Genomic DNA, 22,936 nt, shown 5'->3' on the forward strand with positions numbered 1-22,936 from the left:
AAAAATACGCTTTTGTAAAAATACGTTTTAAATATTCAAAAATATTAAAAGAAAAACAAAAATATAAATATTTTTAAGAGTTTGGTAAATATTTAAGTTTTATAAAGTTTCTTTAGTTTGTAAAAATATAAGTTTTATTTAATTTATTTTATAAATATATATTATAAATATATTTTACAGCAAAATATATATATATATATATATATATATATATATATATATATATATATATATATATATATATATATATATATATATATATATATATATATATATATATATATATATATATATATAAACTCGAGCCCGGTACTGTAGCAGCCCATTCTGTGGCCCGAAACCCTAGCCCATGCGATCGCATGGCCAGGTAGCTTAGGACTCATGCTATCGCATGAGCTCGTCTGACACGCCACAGTTGACTGCAGCCTGCATTAATTACGGGTAATTATTATTATTAATATATTTAAACCCTAATTAGGGTTATATATTATATAATTTAAGTTTAATTTTTATATTTAATTTTTATTTTTATGTTTAATTAGTTTATTTAAAGTTTAAAATTAATAGTTTTATTAAATAAATAATATAAAAATAATATTTTTATAAAAATTGTACTTTTTACAACTTTTTGTATATTTTTATATTTTGTCCCTTTTTAATCGTTTTAGCGTAATATTTGTATTTTTAGCTCATATTTAGTTTTAAACATAGTTTTTGCCATAGTTATTTTTACTTCTAGATTTTTAGGCTTTGCCGTAAAATCCCTTAAGTGCTTTTTCTTTAGACTAAGATTTAGGTGCTTTAGAATTTTGCGACGCCTTTTTAAGTTTTAGTACCTTTTTAAGATATTGCCATTTGGAATATAGTTTTTCCTATAAGCCTTAATATTTTTAGACGCCTTTTACCTATGTATCAATTATCATTCCAATTAGTAATCTCAATTTGCGATTATAATTTTAAGTTAGTTGTAGTGATAAGGTTGGGTTAGTCAAGTGTTTTTAAGTTTTATAAGTTTCTTTTATTTTTCCGTCGCCTTTTATTTTTCTTTCTTATTTTTCTTATTCGATCTTTTTTCGACGCACTCTTTTTCTTTCTTATTTCTCGCTATTCTAGTTTTTAGGACATAGATTTTTATTCTACTTCTTATCTAAATTTCTTAAAATTATGAAAATTTATTTTAAGTACTTAAATTGATAGACATCAAAATTTTCTGGTTCGTAGTAATAGTTGCATTTGTACGTGGACCGGGTTATTAGAGCCAAACAGTCCTCAATTATATTGAGACCAAATGAATCCTGCCCCTCTGCTGCATCTTTTGGCTATTCGAAACGTGGGCAAAATCAGAAAAGTCTATTGATTGGATAACTTATTATAATTTTTCTTTCCTTTTAAAAACTAATAGGATATTCAGTGAATGCACCGAGCAAGACGTTCATCACCTTTTGTACGTTCACCACCTGTAACTAGATCAAGACATCTAACTAATATTATCGCCGTTGATAATCTATTTTTTGAACCCGACCTCACAATTGAGAATCCGGAGAATATTCAGGGACGATTCATAGATCCTGAACCATTAAGTTTTTCCTCCGGAACCACCAATCATTCAAACAGAGATTTTTGAGGAACGAACCATTAAATCAGAATCCTCTAGTGATTCCGATTCAACAAATTCAATTATGGAAGTAACAGAACCATTAAGTATGGAAGACCGAATGAGAGCTAAACGCACTGGCCAAGGTCACGCAATTACTCATCCAGACATTAATGCGCCAGATTATGAAATCAAAGGACAAATTCTACACATGGTGACTAATCAATGCCAATTTAGTGGTGCGCCAAAGGAAGATCCAAATGAACATCTTCGTACCTTTAATAGGATCTGCACTCTATTTAAAATAAGAGAAGTTGAGGATGAACAGATATATCTCATGTTATTTCTCTGGACTTTAAAGGGAGAAGCCAAAGATTGGTTGGAATCGTTACCTAAAGGGGCGATTGATACATGGGACGTTTTAGTTGAAAAATTTCTTAAACAATTCTTTCCTGCATCTAAAGACGTAAGACTTCAAGGAGAAATTGTTACGTTCACACAGAAGCCAAATGAAACTCTATATGAGGCGTGGACAAGATTTGGAAAGTTATTAAGAGGATGTTCGCAACATGGTTTAGACACCTGTCAAATAGTACAAATATTCTACCAAGGATGCGACATCACTACAAGGAAAGACATCGATATAGCAGCTGGTGGTTCTATTATGAAGAAAACCGAAACTGATGCTTACAAAATTATTGATAACACTGCTTCCCACTCACATGAGTGGCACCAAGAAAAAGATATCGTTAGATCATCTAAAGCAGCTAGATCCGATTCTAGCCATGACTTAGATTCCATTTCTGCAAAGATAGATACTGTCGAGAGACAAATGGAAAAGATGACTAAGGATATTCACTCAATACGAATTAGTTGTGAGCAGTGTGGAGGACCACATTTGACAAAAGATTGTCTCAGTATTGAATTAATAATGGAACAAAGAGAGAATATTTCATACATAAACCAAAGGCCTGGAAATAATTATCAGAATAATTATCAACCGCCAAGACCGATTTACAATCAAAACCAGAACTATAACCGAAATATTCCATACAACAACCAACAAGGTCCTAGCAATCAACAAGTATCCAACAATAATTACAATCAGCAAAGACCTAATTTTCAAAACAAACCACCACAACAAACCGATGATAAAAAGCCGAATTTAGAAGATATGATGACGAAGCTAGTTGAAACTCAAACGCAGTTTTTCACATCTCAAAAACAAACTAATGAACAAAATGCTCAAGCATTTAGAAATCAACAAGCTTCTATTCAAAATCTGGAACAAGAAGTAAGTAACCTAGCAAGGTTAATAGGTGAAAGAAAACCGAATGCTAATCCCCGGAATGAAACAGCTAAAGCCATTACCACAAGAAGTGGTACAACACTTAAACCACCTGAAATACCTGTAACTTCTGATGAAACTATTCCTACTCCACAAGAACCACAACCTGAACAAGATAAGGAAAAAGAACTGGTAGTTGAAAAGGTTAATGAAGATAACACAGTTAAGGCTAAACCTTATGTTAAACCATACCAACCACCACTTCCATACCGGAGTAAAATGAAGAAAGAGAAACTTGAAGCCGAGCAATCCAAATTCTTGGATATGTTTAAACAGATAAATGTAAATCTTCCTTTCATTGATGTGATTTCAGGAATGCCTAGATATGCTAAATTCTTGAAAGATCTAATCTCAAATAGAAAGAAAATGGAAGAACTCTCGGCTGTTACTATGAATGCTAATTGTTCAGCAGTGCTGTTGAATAAGATACCAGAAAAACTATCTGATCTAGGAAGTTTCACAATTCCATGTTTTCTGGGTAGTCTTAGTTCAATAGAAGCATTGGCAGACTTAGGTGCTAGTATAAATTTAATGCCGTATTCACTATACACTAAACTAGACCTTGGAGAATTGAAACCAACTAGAATAAGTATACAACTAGCCGATCGATCAATAAAATATCCTAGAGGGATAATGGAGAATATGCTAGTTAAAGTTGGTACTTTAGTATTTCCAGTAGATTTTGTTGTTCTGGACATGGAAGAAGATTCTCAAGTTCCTCTCATATTAGGAAGACCATTCTTAAACACAGCTAAAGCAATGATAGACGTGTTTGGTAAGAAATTGACCCTAAGTATAGAGGATGAGAGTGTTACCTTTTCAGTTGATAAAGCAATGCAACAACCGCAATCTGCAGATGATACATGTTATTATATTCAAACTATAGATGCAAATGCAGAATTATTAGAAGAATTTCCAGAATTACAAGGAATAGGAGAATGTTCTTTAGGAGAAGGTAATGAACCAATTGATGAAGCTGAAATGTTAGCTACACTTATAGCTAATGGATATGAACCAACAACAGAAGAAATTCAAATGCTAAAAGAAGAAGACAGATATCGATATAAATCATCAATAGAAGAACCTCCGAAATTAGAGTTAAAGCCACTTCCAAACTATTTGGAATACGCTTATTTACATGGTGAATCTGAATTACCTGTAATAATATCGTCTTCTCCTACTGAAAATGAGAAATCACAACTCATTTCTGTGTTGAAAGCTCATAAACCAGCCATTGCATGGAAGATTCATGATATTAAAGGAATAAGTCCTTCGTATTGCACACATAAAATCCTTATGGAAGAAGGTCATAAAACGTATGTGCAACGCCAACGAAGACTAAATCCTAATATGCAAGATGTAGTTAAGAAAGAGATTATTAAACTGCTAGATGCAGGTTTGATATATCCAATCTCTGATAGTCCATGGGTAAGCCCAGTTCAATGCGTGCCTAAGAAGGGTGGCATGACTGTCATTACAAATGAGAAAAACGAGCTTATTCCTACTAGGACTGTAACAGGATGGCGTGTGTGTATTGATTATAGAAAATTAAATGACGCCACCAGAAAAGATCACTTTCCCTTACCTTTTATTGATCAAATGTTGGAAAGATTAGCCGAAAATAGTTACTATTGTTTTCTAGATGGATTTTCCGGATATTTTCAAATTCCAATAGCACCCGAAGATCAAGAGAAAACCACATTCACGTTCCCTTATGGTACTTTTGCTTACAAACGCATGCCATTTGGACTTTGCAACGCCCCTGCAACCTTTCAAAGGTGTATGATGGCGATTTTTCACGACATGATAGAAGAATGCATGGAAGTTTTCATGGATGACTTTTCAGTCTTCGGTGATACATTTGAATCATGTCTAGTTAATCTGGAACGAATGCTTATTAGATGCGAACAATCAAATCTAGTACTTAATTGGGAGAAATGCCATTTCATGGTTAAAGAAGGCATCGTTCTTGGACATAAAATTTCAAAAGAAGGAATTGAAGTGGATAGAGCTAAAGTAGATGTAATTGCTAAACTTCCACATCCCACCAATGTTAGAGGAGTTAGGAGTTTTCTAGGGCATGCCGGTTTTTACCGACGTTTCATAAAAGATTTTTCTAAAATTGCCACTCCTATGAATAAACTCCTAGAAAAGGATGCTCCATTCATCTTTTCAGATGAGTGTATCAAATCTTTTAATATTCTTAAAGAGAAACTCACTAATGCGCCGATCATGATAACACCAAATTGGAATCTACCATTTGAACTAATGTGCGATGCAAGTGATTTTGCAATGGGAGCCGTTTTAGGACAAAGGATTGAAAAACGATTTCAACCTATATATTATGCTAGTAAGACGTTACAAGGAGCACAAACGAACTATACAACTTCTGAAAAAGAACTCCTTGCTATTGTCTTTGCGTTTGACAAATTTCGATCATATCTCGTTCTAGCAAAAACGGTGGTCTATACCGACCATTCTGCTCTTAGATACCTATTTTCGAAACAAGATGCTAAACCAAGATTAATCCGTTGGATCTTACTCTTACAAGAGTTTGATATTGAAATCTGAGATAAAAGAGGAGCAGAAAATCTCGCCGTTGATCATCTTTCTCGTCTTGAAAATCCTGAGTTAGAAGTTCTAAATGAATCGGCCATACAAGACAACTTTCCTGATGAATATCTATTGAAGATAGATTATAATGAAATACCATGGTTTGCAGACTATGCAAACTACTTAGTATGTGGATTCCTTGAAAAAGGATTATCGTACCAAAAACGAAAAGCATGTCATCTTCCAGTAGAAATTGAACACAAAGCATTTTGGGCTTTGAAGACATGTAATCTTGATATACATGAAGCTGGACGTCTACGATTAAGTCAACTAAACGAATTAGAAGAATTAAGACATGAAGCATACGAAAATTTGTTAATCTATAAAGAAAGAACGAAGAAATGGCATGATAAAAGAATCAGAAGTTTAAAAGAATTTAAAGAAGGAGACAGAGTTCTTCTTTTCAATTCACGATTCAAACTATTTCCTGGAAAATTGAAATCAAGATGGTCTGGACCATTCATAGTCAAAAGAGTTTTCCCATACGGAACGATAGAATTAATAAATTCAAATGGGATTGAATTTAAAGTTAATGGTCACAGAGTTAAACACTACATAGATAGTCCGATGGAATTCGACAATGAAGTTAATCACAATTTCGATACCACAGCTAACTAAGTGTGGGGAGAATCAAGTCTTTAAAGAATAATATGTATTTCTGTTAGAGTTAGATTGTCTGTTTTCGTGTAGTTCTCGAAAATGGAACCCAAATGGTCTTTCCCTAGCAGACCCTAAAGAACTAGTCTTCTCCCCCATTCTGAATTTTTATTTTTTTAGGAAATGAAGACTGCCTGTGAACTAAACCATGGTCTAATGCTACACGCTTTGATCACTAAACGTAATAATGACACACTTCCGAGTGAAATAGTATCAGTAATCAGAGAAAGATTGGACGGAGTAAGAAAAGAATCCAGATGCGAAGATAATAAGTTACAATTTGGTAAAGGAAAATCAAAATCCGCAGCGAAAAGAAGAGCACGACACCTTGAAAGATGTCACAAATGCGAAAAATGGTCACATGGAGGTAAATGTTCAAATAATCAAACCTATTCAAATACCGAATTTGTTACTTTATGCAGAGACGGACCGTTCATATGTTTAGAAGAAAAAACACTGAATGCTCGAGGTTACGCCTATGTAGCTATGGAAAACCAATTAAACCGACTATCTTATGAATGGGATAGATCATATAACTAAGAATACTATCTCACAGGTAAGTCTGTACAGTTTTTATTTTTTATTTATTTTTATTTTTAACCTTTTGATAATAAACGCTAATTTGTTCCCTATAAAGTATTAAATTGGTATTGAATAAAATTAGGTTTGGCGACCGAAATTATTGATATCATTCAAAAATTTATTACATCACTGCGAAATTTAACGTTTATTCTTAAGGTATAAATATCTTTAATCAATTAACCCAAAATATTTCAAAAATTCGTCATGAGTTAAATTAGGTCTTGGAACCGAAATTACTTTACCGAAAAGAGGGGCGCATATTTTTGATAATATTTGATTGATTAAAGTGGGATAAAAAGCCAAAAAGATTTTTAATTTTATTTTTACCATGTTTTTAAAATTAATATATAAATCTTAAATTAATATTGTAAACTTTGTAAAAACAATATATTTAAAATTGTAAATATTTGAAAAATATAATATAAGTTTGGTGTGATTTTATAATATGAATTTTTTAAAATTAAGTTTGGTGTGAATTTTTAATTTTTAAAAAAAATAAGAATTTTTAATTTTATGCATTTCAAATTTTAAGTTTGGTGTGAATTTTTAATATTAATTTTGAATTTTATGTATTTTTATTTTAAGTTTGGTGTGAATTTAAAAACAAAAATTTACTTTATCTCATTAAGTTAAAAAAATGATTTTTAAAATTCGTCGTAAGTTGAAAACTAGGTCATTGAACAGAAATTGCTTTACCCGAGGGAGGGACGAGAACTTTTATTATCATTATTTTTAATCTTATTGAATTAAAGTATGCCAAAAACATTAAAAAAATCCAAAAATCTTTACTTTAAAAAACCACGCTTTGATTTGACAAATTTTAAAATTTTGTCGAGGGACAGACTAGGACAACGATCCGAAACGCCCTCGCTCCTAAAGGAAAACAAAATTTTTAAAATTTAATTAATTATAAGTTTTATAAAGTATAAGGTTTTATATATAAAAAAAAATTACTGTAGCCGGCACCCCATGCGATCGCATGGGGTTTGCACTTGGAACCCATGCGATCGCATGGGGACCAAATACAGGCCTGATACATACAGCAGCCTGGTCTGTCTTTCTCCACAAAAACACACACATACCCGAAAACACACTCAAATTCTCTCCAAATTTCACCAAAATTCACCGTAATTCGTCATTTTTCTTGCTCTAATCATGCCTAGATTCTCATTCTTCAGTAAATTGGTAAAAATTACACCCCTAAACTCTATAAATTCCTAGTTTTTGTGATAATTACCAATTTTTTTACCTAATGCAATTTTGTTAATTTCTAGTGTAATTAGTGTTAAATTGTTAGTATTTTATGCATGTATAACCTAGATTGATGCTATTTAACATGATTTGAAGCCAAAAACTTCAAAATTTTTAGAAATCTAGGGTTTGTGTTCTTGAGCAATTTGGGGCTTTTTGATATAAACAGGTTATGGCCGATTTTTGTCATGAATTATTGCTAAATTGAGTAGTGTAACATGTTTAGATAGTTAAATGATCCAAACAATGATCCTAAACATGATTTTTGGAGATTAAAGTGGACTTTTAAAGTCCAAAATTCATGAACTTGATTAATTTGATATATTTGCCATTTGAGACTTGTTTAATTATTAGTAATGAATATTTTGACATGTTATTTGAGTTAAAAGCTTATGAACTTTGTATACATTTTCATATGTGCTTATTTGAAAAGTGTAGAATTGTGAAAAATTGTGAAAATGTGTATAAGTTTAATTTTGATTTAACATGTTATAGTGATTGTTTTAAGTTGTTATTTTGCTAACACTGATGCATATTTGGATGCACAAATTTTGTGTTTAATGTGTTTTGCAGAAAGCCGATACTGGAGGTTCAGGAGCATCATAATCTAGACGACCAGCACCAGCACCAGAATCAGAACCAGAAATGCAACACGAACAAGAACCACAACAAGAACAACAACAACAGCCTGATCAGCACATACCTTATTATGATCCGGTACAGTTTGTTGATGAATTCATAGTATTCCCAATGAGGCCGCCAGTAGAATTCCCAACGATTCCTGAGCACACTCTGCATCCTAATCTGAGATTTGATAGGAGATGGAGAGATTACGAGACATATCAAAGGAACAAATTCAAATTGGTAACAAAAAATGTAGAGGTGTCAAGGGTAATCGATTGGGCCCCTTTGAAAACGGTCCATCTAGCTGACCGTGTTAGACAGCTTTTAGTTCAAAGGTATGGCAGTTCTTCTTTTACAGATTGGGAACGTCTTTTCACCATTCGTAGACCTGTATATAAGGAATGGTGTGTTGAGTTGATGAGTACTGTATCACTTGATACAAATATAGTTAGAATAGATGATAGAAGATTTCTTAGGTTTATCCTTGGCGGTAGGATGTACAGAATGTCCATGTTGGACATGGCCAGGGCCTTACAGATATATACTCCTGGTGAGTTGCTATTACCCGATTGTACAAATTTGATTCATTATGGTGAAAGGGTAGATAGTAACTTTGACGCTGACGCCATTTGGAGGCGTATGTCACATTTTGATGTTTTTACACGAGCAGGAGGACACTCCTATACACATATTGACAGAGCCGAGCTTCGTATTATTCATAGATTTTTGGCTAACTCGATTACGCAGAGAGGTCATAATAAAGAAAAAATTACCTTACATGATTTATTCTACCTAAAGTGTATTCGGGATCCTAGAAGCTTTGTCAATATCTCTTACTGTGTTGCTTTTTATTTATCTAAAATGGTAGAGGGAATGCAGGACGGGAGTATAATAGGAGGAGGTATTTTTGTTACTCTCATTGGAGAGTATTTAGGTGTTGATAGGAACCAAGGGGGTCCATTACAGCTTTGTAGAGAACAGGTTGAGCCCTTAGGATTGAAAGTTTATGTGGGTGCTAAGGTATTGAAAAGTAGACGTAACCAGGTAGTACCTTATGAGGGATCTCATCCTCAGGTAGAGAGAGGCTCAGACGAGGAAATGGAGGAGGCGGAAGACATTAGGGATGTCTTTCGAGATGCTATTCTTGACGTCCACGTTCGTATAGATGAGGAAGCAATGACGAACGCGGCCAGACATAGTATGTATGAGCAGTGGAACTCCGAGCGAGTATACGAGGATTATAGGCGACGCCAACATGATAGCTGGTTAGTTCATCAGCACCAAATCATGAGCCAGCTATCATATCAGGTACCAAATAACTATGTACCTACTCGACCTGCTCATTTTCCGCCACATAGCCCCGATATCCGACCACCCTTTAACCGGTATGACTATAACCAAGCCTATCAAAACACCTATAACCAACAATGGAACCCACCTGACGAGATGAACTGGAACCCATATCCAGACTGATTTAGTTCCATTTGGTTATTTTTATGATTTTTATGTTTTTATCTTTTGACTTTTTCATGTTTAAACTTATGTTATTGGATATATTTGTAATTTTTATCATTTTTATTATTATTGTGTACTAATATTTCATATTTAGAATTTGAAAGTGGGATATTAAGTCCCATTTCAAATTGCCATGCATGATTATATTTGTATGTATGTATATTGTCGATTGTACAAAACAGGGTAAAACAGCGCATTTTCAAAGACTGGCATTAAGTTCAGCAAAAGCTACTAATTTTGACGACAAGATGACAAATAAATGTGATGTAACAACAGACGAAATGAACAAATGATATGCACCATTTATCATTCAGCAACCAAACGCCAATATGTTTGGAAACTTTGGTAAAATTTAATCATTTTTACGCTAATCACCCTCAATAATTTAAATTGTTACTGATTTCTTGCAAATGAGGGCATTGCAAGATCTTAAGTGTGGGAAGGGGTTAAATTCTTTCGGTTTTTTAAAATTTTTATCTTAAACACTTGGTTACCATTAAAAATACTAGTAACGTAGTAGTTGTATTAGAATCTAGTGCTCTCTGATGATAAAGAACAGCCCTATTCTTATATACTGACTACCTAATTCTAGTAAAAATTTTCAAAATTTTCAATTAAATGAACTCAAAATCATGTTTATACATATTTATGAACGATAAAACTAGGTGTTAACACCGAAATTATTGTTAGCTCAGAAAGGACATAAATTGAGAAACAAACCAAAATGTTAAAATTCATTTAAAATGGAATAGAGGACAATAAAAAAGAAAATAAAAGACAAGTGTGGGAAAAATTACCAAGTTATCTTAAACATATGTCACATATTTCTGTAACAAATAACTGAAAATACTTTTGCTTTGGACTAAACTAAACTATTTTACCCGATGAAAGAAAAGAAGAGATGGATCTACACGATGAATCAATTCCATCATTAAAAGGAAGTAAAGTCTTCCGAAAAAGAAACGCGCTTCTTGATTTAGGTCAAGAAGTTGTCGTCCAGACCAGCTGTAGGTTGACGAAAAACCTAGAAAAGTCATCACTAAAATCAGCAGGAAATCCACGGACCTCAGCATTAAACAGGGTTGCCAAGTGGTCAGACTTATCCTAACCATGAGAGAATCTGTCTCGTAAAATGGGGAGGGTGCCGTGCAAATTAGCTGGATAAGACTAATGAATCAGATCCCCAGAAAGGATAATCTCCTTAAAGATTAAAAATCAGATTTTAAGCCTGATATTACTCAATTCTAGAGATTGACCTTAAAGATTGAGAATTCAAACTCATGGAATTCAATGATATCTAAACTCGAGCTTGAACGAGAAAATATTTTGATCAAATTATAAACCGATTTGTTTTCTGAAAACCCATTTTCAATGCGTTCATTACCATTGAACGTAAAATCCTAGGAATTCACCTGGAATTCATTAGGTCATCTGAACCAAATCGGGTGTCAACCGTAAGAACGGTGGTTGCATAGCATGGTTAAAGACAAGACCTTGTGCCAGACCGACAAATTATAAGGGTGAGCTTTACTATTGCTCCTACAAAGGATAGTAATTGTGTCTGACACGTTATAGACCATAATTAAAAGCATGTCAGGGGACATTGCCTTAACAGTTGCTTGTTCAACGCTTTCCTTTACAACCGGACGGTAGTTTACCGAAAGGTAATATACGGGACAAGTAAACTGGACGTGTTGCTTTCCTAATACAAGGTTAGCAAGTGGGTGACACAAAACCGCAAGTTTTGAGCTAAAATTTTCAAATCTGAAACCCACCAAGCCCACAAAAATATTTTGCAAACACCGTTGAAGGGTTATTCCAGAAAACTTATCTAGGGTAAAAACTAGATTTAATTTTCAAAAGATCAAATGTTTTCATAAAGATCCAATTTCCTTAATGGATCTAAATTTTATAGTCATGTGGGACTGTAAACCACATCGTTACTACCATTGTTTATACCGCCGTATTGAAATCACTGATGTACAAAATGTGAAGAATAAAGAAGTGATTCTTGTATTTCAAGACTATATTGCTTGAGGACAAGCAACGCTCAAGTGTGGGAATATTTGATAATGCTAAAAACGAACATATATTTCATAGCATTATTCCTCAAGAAAGACAAGCTTTTAGTTGCAACTGTTCTATTTACAAGTGATATTCGTTTAAATAATAAAAGGTGAAGACAAAAGACAGATTCGACGAATTGAAGACGCAAACGACCAAAAAGCTCAAAAGTACAAAATACAATCAATGAGGTTCCAATTATTGATAAGAAATGTCTCAAAATTACAAGAGTACAAGATTCAAAACGCAAAGTACAAGATATTAAATTGTACGCAAGGACGTTCGAAAATCCGGAACCGGGACCAGAGTCAACTCTCAACGCTCGACGCAACGGACTAAAAATTACAAGTCAACTATGCATATGAATATAATATAATATATAATTAATTCTTAAAATTAATATATATATTATATTATATTTATAAAACGTCGGCACAAGGAAACAAGCAACATGTGAGCTCTCCCAGCTGGCCATGCGATCGCATGGCCAGGAAGAAGAAAGTCCATGCGATCACATGGCATGAAAAGTCAGGCCACATCTCCTATAAATTCGCAGTTTGGTGCACCACAAAAACATATCTTTCTCTTCTCCATTCATACGTAATATTTATATTTATAATTTATATTTTAATTTTAATTTTAATTATAATTCTAATAATAAGGGTATGTTAGCGAATGTTGTAAGGGTGTAAGTCGAAATTCTGTCCGTGTAACGCTACGCTATTTTTAATCATTGTAAGTTATGTTCAACCTTTTTAATTTAATGTCTCGTAGCTAAGTTATTATTATGCTTATTTAATCCGAAGTAATCATGATGTTGGGCTAATTACTAAAATTGGGTAATTGGGCTTTGTACCATAATTGGGGTTTGGACAAAAGAACGACACTTGTGGAAATTAGACTATGGGCTATTAATGGGCTTTATATTTGTTTAACTAAATGATAGTTTGTTAATGTTAATATAAAGATTTACAATTGAGCGTCCCTATAAATAACCATTTACACTCGATCGGACACGATGGGCGGGGTATTTATATGTACAAATAATCGTTCATTTAACCGGACACGGGAATGGATTAATAGCCACTAGAATTATTAAAACAGGGGTGAAATTATGTACAAGGACAATTGGCATAATTGATAACAAAGTATTAAAACCTTGGGTTACACTCAGTCGACATCCTGGTGTAATTATTAAACAAATTATTAAAATCTTGTTACAGTTTAAGTCCCCAATTAGTTGGAATATTTAAACTTCGGGTATAAGGATAATTTGACGAGGACACTCGCACTTTATATTTATGACTGATGGAATGTTATGGACAAAAACCAGACGGACATATTAAATAATCCAGGACAAAGGACAATTAACCCATGGGCATAAAACTAAAATCAACACGTCAAACATCATGATTACGGAAGTTTAAATAAGCATAATTCTTTTATTTCATATTTAATTTCCTTTATTTTATATTTAATTGCACTTCTAATTATCGCATTTTTATTATTGTATTTAATTGCACTTTTAATTATCGCATTTTTATTATTGTATTTAATTGCACTTTTAATTATCGTACTTTTTAATTATCGCAAGTTTATTTTATCGCACTTTTATTATTCGCAATTTCATTATCGTTATTTACTTTACGCTTTAAATTAAGTCTTTTATTTATTTAATATTTTATATTTTGTTTTAACTGCAACTAAAGTTTTTAAAATCGATAAACCGGTCATTAAACGGTAAAAACCCCCCTTTATAATAATAATATTACTTATATATACATTTGTATTTTTATAAAAGTAAACTAATATAGCGTTAAGCTTTGTTTAAAGATTTTCCCTGTGGAACGAACCGGACTTACTAAAAACTACACTACTGTACGATTAGGTACACTGCCTATAAGTGTTGTAGCAAGATTTAAGTATATCCATTCTATAAATAAATAAATATCTTGTGTAAAATTGTATCGTATTTAATAGTATTTCCTTGTAAAATTTAATAGTATTTTATACCCCTTAGCTTTAACATCAACTATATTTGTAAAAATATAAATATATATATAAGTAGTATTATTATTATAAAAAGGGGGTTTTTACCGTTTAATGACCGGTTTGTCGATTTTAAAACTTTAGTCGCAGTTAAAACCTAATGTAAAATATTAAAAATAAATATAACTTAAATTAAAGCGTAAAGTAAATAACGATAATGAAATTGCAATAAATAAAAGTGCGATAAATAAAATGACGATAAATAAAATTGCGATAATTAAAAAGTACGATAAATAAAATGACAATAAATTAAAGTGCGATAACTAAAAGTGCAATTAAATATGAAATAAAGAAATTATGCTTATTTAAACTTCCGTAATCATGATGTTCGATGTGTTGAATTTAGTTTATCACCATGGGTTAATTGTCCTTTATCCTGGATTATTCAATATGTCCATACGGTTTTGTCCATAATAGTCCATCAGTCATAAATATAAAGTGCGAGAGTCTTCGTCAAATTATCCTTATACCCGAAGTCAAATATTCCAACTAATTGGGGATTCGAATTGTAACAAGGTCTTAATATTTTGTTTAATGAATACACCAGGTTATCGACTGCGTGTAATCCAAGGTTTTATTACTTTGTTAACAATTACACCAATTACCCTTGAATGTAATCCACCCCTGTTTCAACAAGTCCATTAACTATTAATCCAATTCCGTGTCCGGTAAAATGAACAATTATTGGTATTTATAGATATCCCGCCCACCGTACCCGATTAAGCGTATGTGGTTATTTATAGATACGTCAAATTATAACCTTTATATTAAATTAACGAGGTATCGTTAAGTTAATATAAAACCTATTAATAGCCCATAGTCTAATTTCCACAAGTGTCGTTCTTTTATCCAAACCCCAATTATGGTCCAAAGCCCAATTACCCAATTTTAATATTTAGCCCAACATCACGATTACTTCGGAATTAAATAAGCATAATAATAACTTAGCTACGAGACATTAATTTAAAAAGGTTGAACATAACTTACAATGATTAATAATAGCGTAGCTTTACACGGACAGAATTTTGACTTACACCCTTACAACATTCGCTAACATACCCTTATTATTAAAATTAAATTTAAAATTATATATATATATATATATATATATATATATATATATATATATATATATATATATATATATATATATATATATATATATATATATATATATATCGTTGAGTGACAGAGAGAAAAAGATGTCTTTGTGAAGTGCAGAATTCGTTGCCTTTTATAGGCCCACATTTTACTATGCAGCTCCGCGAGTGCCGAGTTTTTACCCTTCTAAACTCCGCGAGTGTGGAGGTTCGCATTCCAGCTCACACAAATTGGATCCTAGGCTGCCGACGTTTATTTTTATAATATATAAATATAATATATATAATTTATATAATTAATTATATATTATATTATATTTATATACATAACTAACTTGTAACTTTAGGTCCGTTGCGTCGTGCGTTGAGAGTTGATTCATGTCCTGGTTTCGGTTTTTCGAACGTCCTTTTGTACGATTTAATAATTTGAACTTTGTGTTTTGCGGCTCGTACTCTTGTACTTTTGAGACGTTTCTCATCAATAATTTGAACCTCTTTGATTGTACTTTGTACTTTTTAGCTTTTTGGTCGTTTGCGTCTTCAATTCGTCGAATCTGCCTTTGAATTCACCTTTTATTATTTAAACGAATATCACTTGTAAATAGGACAATTGCAACTAAAAGCTTGTCTTTCTTGAAGGATAATGCTATGAAATATATGTTTGTTTTTAGCATTATCAAATATTTCCACACTTGAGCGTTGCTTGTCCTCAAGCAATATAGTCTTGAAATAAAAATACTAGAATCACTTCTTTATTCTTCACACTTTGTACATCAGTGATTTCTATACGGCGGTATGAACAATGGTAGTAACGATGTGGTTTACATTCCCACATGACTATGAAAATTTAGATCCGTTAGGAAATTGGATCTTTATGAAAACATTTGATCTTTTGAAAATTTAATCTAGCTTTTACCCTAGATAAGTTTTCCGGAATAACCCTTCATCGGTGTTTGCAAAATTGTTTTTGTGGGTTTTGTGAGTTTCATATTTGAAAATTTTAGCTCAAAACTTATAGTTTTGTGTCACCCACTTACTAACCTTGTATTAGGAAAGCAACACGTCCAGTATACTTCCTCCGTATATTACCTTTCGGTAAGCTACCGTCCGGTTGTAAAGAAAAGCGTTGAACAAGCAACTGTTAAGGCAATGTCCCGTGACATGCTTTTAATTATGGTCTATATCATGTCGGATGCAATTACTATCCTTTGTAGGAGCAATAGTAAAGATCACCCTATAGTTTTTCGGTCTGGCACAAGGTCCTGTCTTCGACCATGCTATGCAACCACCGTTCTTACGGTTGACACCCGATTTGGTTCAGGTGACCTAATGAATTCCGGCGAATTCTTAGGATTTTACGTTCAATGGTAATGAACGCATTGAAAATAGGTTTTCAGAAAACAAATTGGTTTTAATTTGATCAAAATATTTTCTCGTTCAAGCTCGAGTTTAGATATCATTGAATTCCATGAGTTTGTAATTCTCAATCTTTAAGGTCAATCTCAAGGATTGAGTGATATCAGGCTTAAAAGCTGATTTTTAATCTTTAAGGAGATTATCCTTTTCTGGGGGTCTGATTCATTAGTCTTATCAAGCTAATTTGCACGGCGCCCTCCTCATTTTACGAGACAGATCCTCTTATGGTTAGGATAAGTCTTACCACATGGCGACCCTGTTTGATGCTGAGGTCCGTGGATTTTCAGCTGATTTTCGAGAAAACTTTTCAAGGTTTTTCGTAAACTCTACAACTGGCCTGGACGACAACTTCTTGACCTAAATTAAGAAGCGCGTGTCTTTTTCAGAAGACTTTACTTTCTTTTAATGATGGAATTGATTCATCGTGTAGATCCATCTTTCTTTCAAATATATTACAATTTACCGGGTAAAACAGTTAATTTTGTCCAAAACAAAAGTATCTTCAATTATTTGTACAAAAATATGTGATATATGTTCTAAATATCTTGTTAAATTTTTCCCACACTTGGCTTTTATTTTCCTTTCTTTGCCTTTTTATTGTCCTCTATTCCATTTTAAATGAATTCTAACATTTTGGGTTGTTTCTCAATTTATGTCCTTTCCAAGGTAACAATAATTTCGGTGTTAACACCTAGTTTTATCGTTCATAAATATGTATAAACATGATTTTGAATTCATTTATTTGAAAATTTTAAAATTTTTTACTAGAATTGGGTAGTCAGTATATAAGACTAGGACTGTTCTTTATTATCAGAGAGCACTAGATTCTAATACAACTACTGCCTTACTAGTATTTTTAATGGTAACCAAATGTGTATAAGTCAAAAATTTTAAAAATCCGAAAGAATTTAACCCCTTCCCACACTTAAGATCTTGCAATGCTCTCATTTGCAAGAAATCAGTAACAATTTAAATTATTGAGGGTGATTAGCGTAGAAAAATAATTAAATTTTACCAAAGTTTTCAAACATATTGGCGTTTGTTTTAAAAGCAAGTATTTTTGGTTTTTTTTAATGTTTTTGGCATACTTTAATTCAATAAGATTAAAAATAATGATAATAAAATTTCTCGTCCCTCCCTCGGGTAAAGCAATTTCGGTTCAACGACCTAGTTTTCAACTCACGACGAATTTTAAATATCAAATTTTTAACTTAATGAAATAAAGTAAATTTTTGTTTTTAAATTCACACCAAACTTAAGTTTAAAATACATAAAATTAAAAATTCATATTATTAAAAATTCACACCAAATTTATATTATATTTTTATTTTTATAAATACAAACTTATATTAAAATTATTAATTTTTTAAAAATACTTAAAAACTTAAATATATTGATTTAAAAAGATTTACAATATTAATTTAATATTTATATATTAATTTTAAAAACAAGGTAAAAATAAAATTAAAAATCTTTTTGGTCTTTATCCCACTTTAATCAATCAAATATTATCAAAAATATACGCCCCTCTTTTCGTTAAAGTAATTTCGGCTATATTACCTAGTTTTACTCCTGACGAATTTCTGAAATATTTTGGGTTGATTGATTAAAGATATTTATACCTTAAGAATAAACGGTAAATTTCGCAGTGATGTAATAAATTTTTGTATGATATCAATAATTTCGGTTACGCATACCTAATTTTATTGAATACCAATTTAATCCTTTATAGCGAACGATTCAGCGTTTATTATCAAAAGGTTAAAAGCAAATAAAAATAAAAACTGTACATACTTACCTATGAGAAAGAATTCTCAGAGACCTGCTTTAGCCGACTCATAGGAGAGTCGTGTGATTTGATTTTCCATAGCTACATAAGCGTAACCTCGATTCTTCAATATCTTTTCTTCTAAACATATAAACGGTCCTTCTCTGCATAGAGTAGCAAATTCGGTATTTGAATATGTTTGATTATTTGAACATTTACCTTCATGTGACCATTTTCCGCATTTATAACATCTTTCAAGGTGTCGTGCTCTTCTTTTTGTTGCGAATTTTGATTTTCCTTTACCAAAATGTATCTTATGATGATCTTTCCTGAGTTATTTTCTTACTCCGTCCATTTTTTCTCTTATGAATGATACCAGTTCACTCGGAAGTGTATCATTATTACGTTTAGTAATCATAGTGTGTAGCATTAGACCATGATTCAGATCAAAGGAATTCTTCATCTCGTAAAATCTAAAAAAAATTAAAAATTCAGAATGGGGGGAGAAGACTAGTTCTTTAGGGTCTGCTAGGGAAAGACCATACGGATTCCATTTTTGGAACTACACGAAAACAGAAAATCTAACTCTAACATAAATATATATTACCCTAAAAAGATTCGATTCTCCCCACACTTAGTTAGCTGTGGTATCGAATTTGTGATTAACTTCATTGTCAATTGGTTCATCAATAACTTGTATATCTCTGACTTTTGCTTCAATCCATTTGTTAATTTCCTCCGTAACTTTCACAAATTCAACTAACATCGCCTTTTCTTTAAGCGATAAATTGGATACTAATCGGTTACATAACTTAAAGTTCCCCTTAATCCTAGCATCGTGAATCCGTTTATAAAGTTTCTTCGTTGAGCTGTTAAAAACGGGTTCATCTAATTTCGTATCATCAATAGGGTTCTTTGTTATCGGATCATCATTAAGTGTTTCTTCATCTTCCCCACACTTAGGCATTTTTATTGGTTTAACAGTTTTGGTTGGTGGAGATCTAAACTTTCGGTTCACAAAGGTGACCGATTTATCACCATCCCTAAGTGTCATTCTACCTTCTCTTACATCAATGAATGCCTCGGTGGTTGCTAAAAATGGGCGACCTAAAATTAGAGGAATATCAAGGTTTTCCTCCATATTAATAACTATAAAGTTTGCAACAAAGGTCAAACTTCCCACTTTAACAAGTAAATTATTTGCTATTCCAACCGGGTGTTTAATGGTTAGGTCAAATGATTGAACACCTATTTTGGTTGGTTTTAATTTACCCATACCTAATCTTTTGTATAAGGAAAGAGGCATAATATTTGCACTTGCTCCTAAATCTTCGAGTCCATTATATATAGCACCATCATTAAACAAACAAGAAATGATAAATTCACCCGGGTCTCCTACTTTAGTAAGTCGAGTTGGTTTGTTAACCTTTATGGGGTGTTCTTTTCTTGGTTCTTTCACTTCTATTTGAACTTCTTTTTCTTCATTTCTTGTAATGGGAGGTTTATATAGAAATTCTTCTTCATCACTCCAATTTGAATCCTCCCCATTTTTCAATTTTTGATTTTTCATATGTTGTTGATAACATATTTATGTTTTTATTTTGAAGGTTTTCTTGGGTGGTGAAATTATGATTGACTTCATTGTCAACTTCCATCGGACCATGTATGTAATGTTTAACTCTGTGACCATTAACTTTAAACTCAATCCCATTTGAATTTATTAACTCTATTGTTCCGTATGGGAAAACTCTTTTGACTATAAATGGTCCAGACCATCTTGATTTCAATTTTCCAGGAAATAGCTTGAATCGTGAATTGAAAAGAAGAACTCTATCTCCTTCCTTAAATTCTTTTGAACTTCTGATTCTTTTATCATGCCATTTCTTCATTCTTTCCTTATAGATTAAGGAATTTTCATATGCCTCAAGTCTTAATTCGTCTAATTCATTTAGTTGACTTAACCGTAGACGTCCGGCTTCATGTAAATCAAGATTACATGTCTTCAAAGCCCAAAATACTTTGTGTTCAATTTCTACTAGAAGATGACATGCTTTTCCGTAAATGAGTTTAAAAGGTGTGGTTCCAATTGGAGTTTTGTAGGCTGTTCTAAAAGCCAGAGTGCATCCTCCAATTTAATGGACCATTCCTTCGGATTTGATCCTACAGTTTTCTCTAGAACACGTTTTAATGCTCGGTTGGTATTTTCAACTTGTCCACTTGTTTGTGGATGATAAGCGGTTGAGATTTTATGAGTTACTCCATATCTTTTGAGAACTTTCTCAAGTTGATTATTACAAAAATGAGTACCCCGATCACTTATTAAAGCTTTCGGTGTTCCAAACCTAGCAAAAAGACGTTTTAAAAAGTTGACTACAACTCGTGCATCGTTAGTTGGGAGAGCTTGTGCTTTCGCCCATTTAGATACATAATCAATGGCAACGAGAATGTAGAGATTATTATGAGATTTTGGAAATGGACCCATAAGTCAATACCCCAAACGTCAAATACTTCACATACTTGAATGACATTTTGTGGCATTTCATCACGTTGACTTATTTTTCCGGCCCTTTGACAAGCATCACAGGATTTACAAAGAAGGTGTGCGTCTTTGAAAATTGTAGGCCAATAGAATCCAGCATCGTAAACTTTTCTTGCTGTGAGCTGAGGCCCATAATGCCCTCCTATTGGTCCTGTGTGACAATGGTTTAAGATTTGACTGGCTTCATCTCTGAATACACATCGGCGTATTATTCCATCGGGACAACTTTTAAACAAATGTGGATCTTCCCAGAAATAGTGTTTTATATCACTAAAGAATTTCTTTCGTTTTTGGTACGACAACCCTTTTTCAAGGAATCCACATACTAAGTAGTTTGCATAGTCTGCAAACCATGGAATTTCACTATAATTTATCTTCAATAGATATTCATCAGGAAAGTTATCTTGTATGGCCGATTCATTGAGAACTTCTAATTCGGGATTTTCAAGATGAGAAAGATGATCAGCGGCGAGATTTTCTGCTCCCTTTTTATCTCGGATTTCAATATCGAACTCTTGTAAGAGTAAGATCCAACGGATTAATCGTGGTTTGGCATCTTGTTTCGAAAATAGGTATCTAAGAGCAGAATGGTCGGTATAGACCACCATTTTAGCTAGAACGAGATATGAATGAAATTTGTCAAAAGCAAAGACAATAGCAAGGAGTTCTTTTTCAGTAGTTGTGTAATTTGTTTGTGCTCCTTGTAACGTCTTACTAGTGTAATAGATAGGTTGAAATCATTTTTCAATCCTTTGTCCTAAAACGGCTCCCATTGCAAAATCACTTGCATCGCACATAAGTTCAAACGGTAGGTTCCAATTTGAAGTTATCATAATCGGCGCATTAGTGAGTTTCTCTTTAAGAATATTAAAAGATTTGATGCATTCATCCGAAAAGATGAATGGAGCATCTTTTTCTAGGAGTTTATTCATAGGAGTGGCAATTTTAGAAAAATCTTTTATGAAACGTCGGTAAAAACCGGCATGCCCTAGAAAACTCCTAACTCCTCTAACATTGGTGGGATGTAGAAGTTTAGCAATTACATCTACTTTAGCTCTATCCACTTCAATTCCTTCTTTTGAAATTTTATGACCAAGTCTAATTTTCACAAGTGTCGTTCTTTTATCCAAACCCCAATTATGGTCCAAAGCCCAATTACCCAATTTTAATATTTAGCCCAACATCACAATTACTTCGGCATTAAATAAGCATAATAATAACTTAGCTACGAGACATTAATTTAAAAAGGTTGAACATAACTTACAATGATTAATAATAGCGTAGCTTTACACGGACAGAATTTCGACTTACACCCTTACAACATTCGCTAACATACCCTTAAAATTAAAATTAAAATTAAAATTATAATATATATATATATATATATATATATATATATATATATATATATATATATATATATATATATATATATATATATATATATATATATATATATATCGTTGAGTGATAGAGAGAAAAAGATGTCTTTGTGAAGTGTAGAATTCGTTGCCTTTTATAGGCCCACATTTTACTGTGCAGCTCCGCGAGTGCAGAGTTTTTACCCTTCTAAACTCCGCGAGTGCGGAGGTTCGCATTCCAGCTCACACAAATTGGATCCTAGGCTGCCGACGTTTATTTTTATAATATATAAATATAATATATATATATAATTTACATAATTAATTATATATTATATTATATTTATATACATAATTAATTTGTAACTTTCGGTCCATTGCGTCGTGCGTTGAGAGTTGATTCATGTCCTGGTTCCGGTTTTTCGAACGTCCTTTTGTACGATTTAATAATTTGA

Source organism: Rutidosis leptorrhynchoides, chromosome 1 (genome assembly GCF_046630445.1).
Source record: "Rutidosis leptorrhynchoides isolate AG116_Rl617_1_P2 chromosome 1, CSIRO_AGI_Rlap_v1, whole genome shotgun sequence".
Lineage (NCBI taxonomy): Eukaryota > Viridiplantae > Streptophyta > Magnoliopsida > Asterales > Asteraceae > Rutidosis > Rutidosis leptorrhynchoides.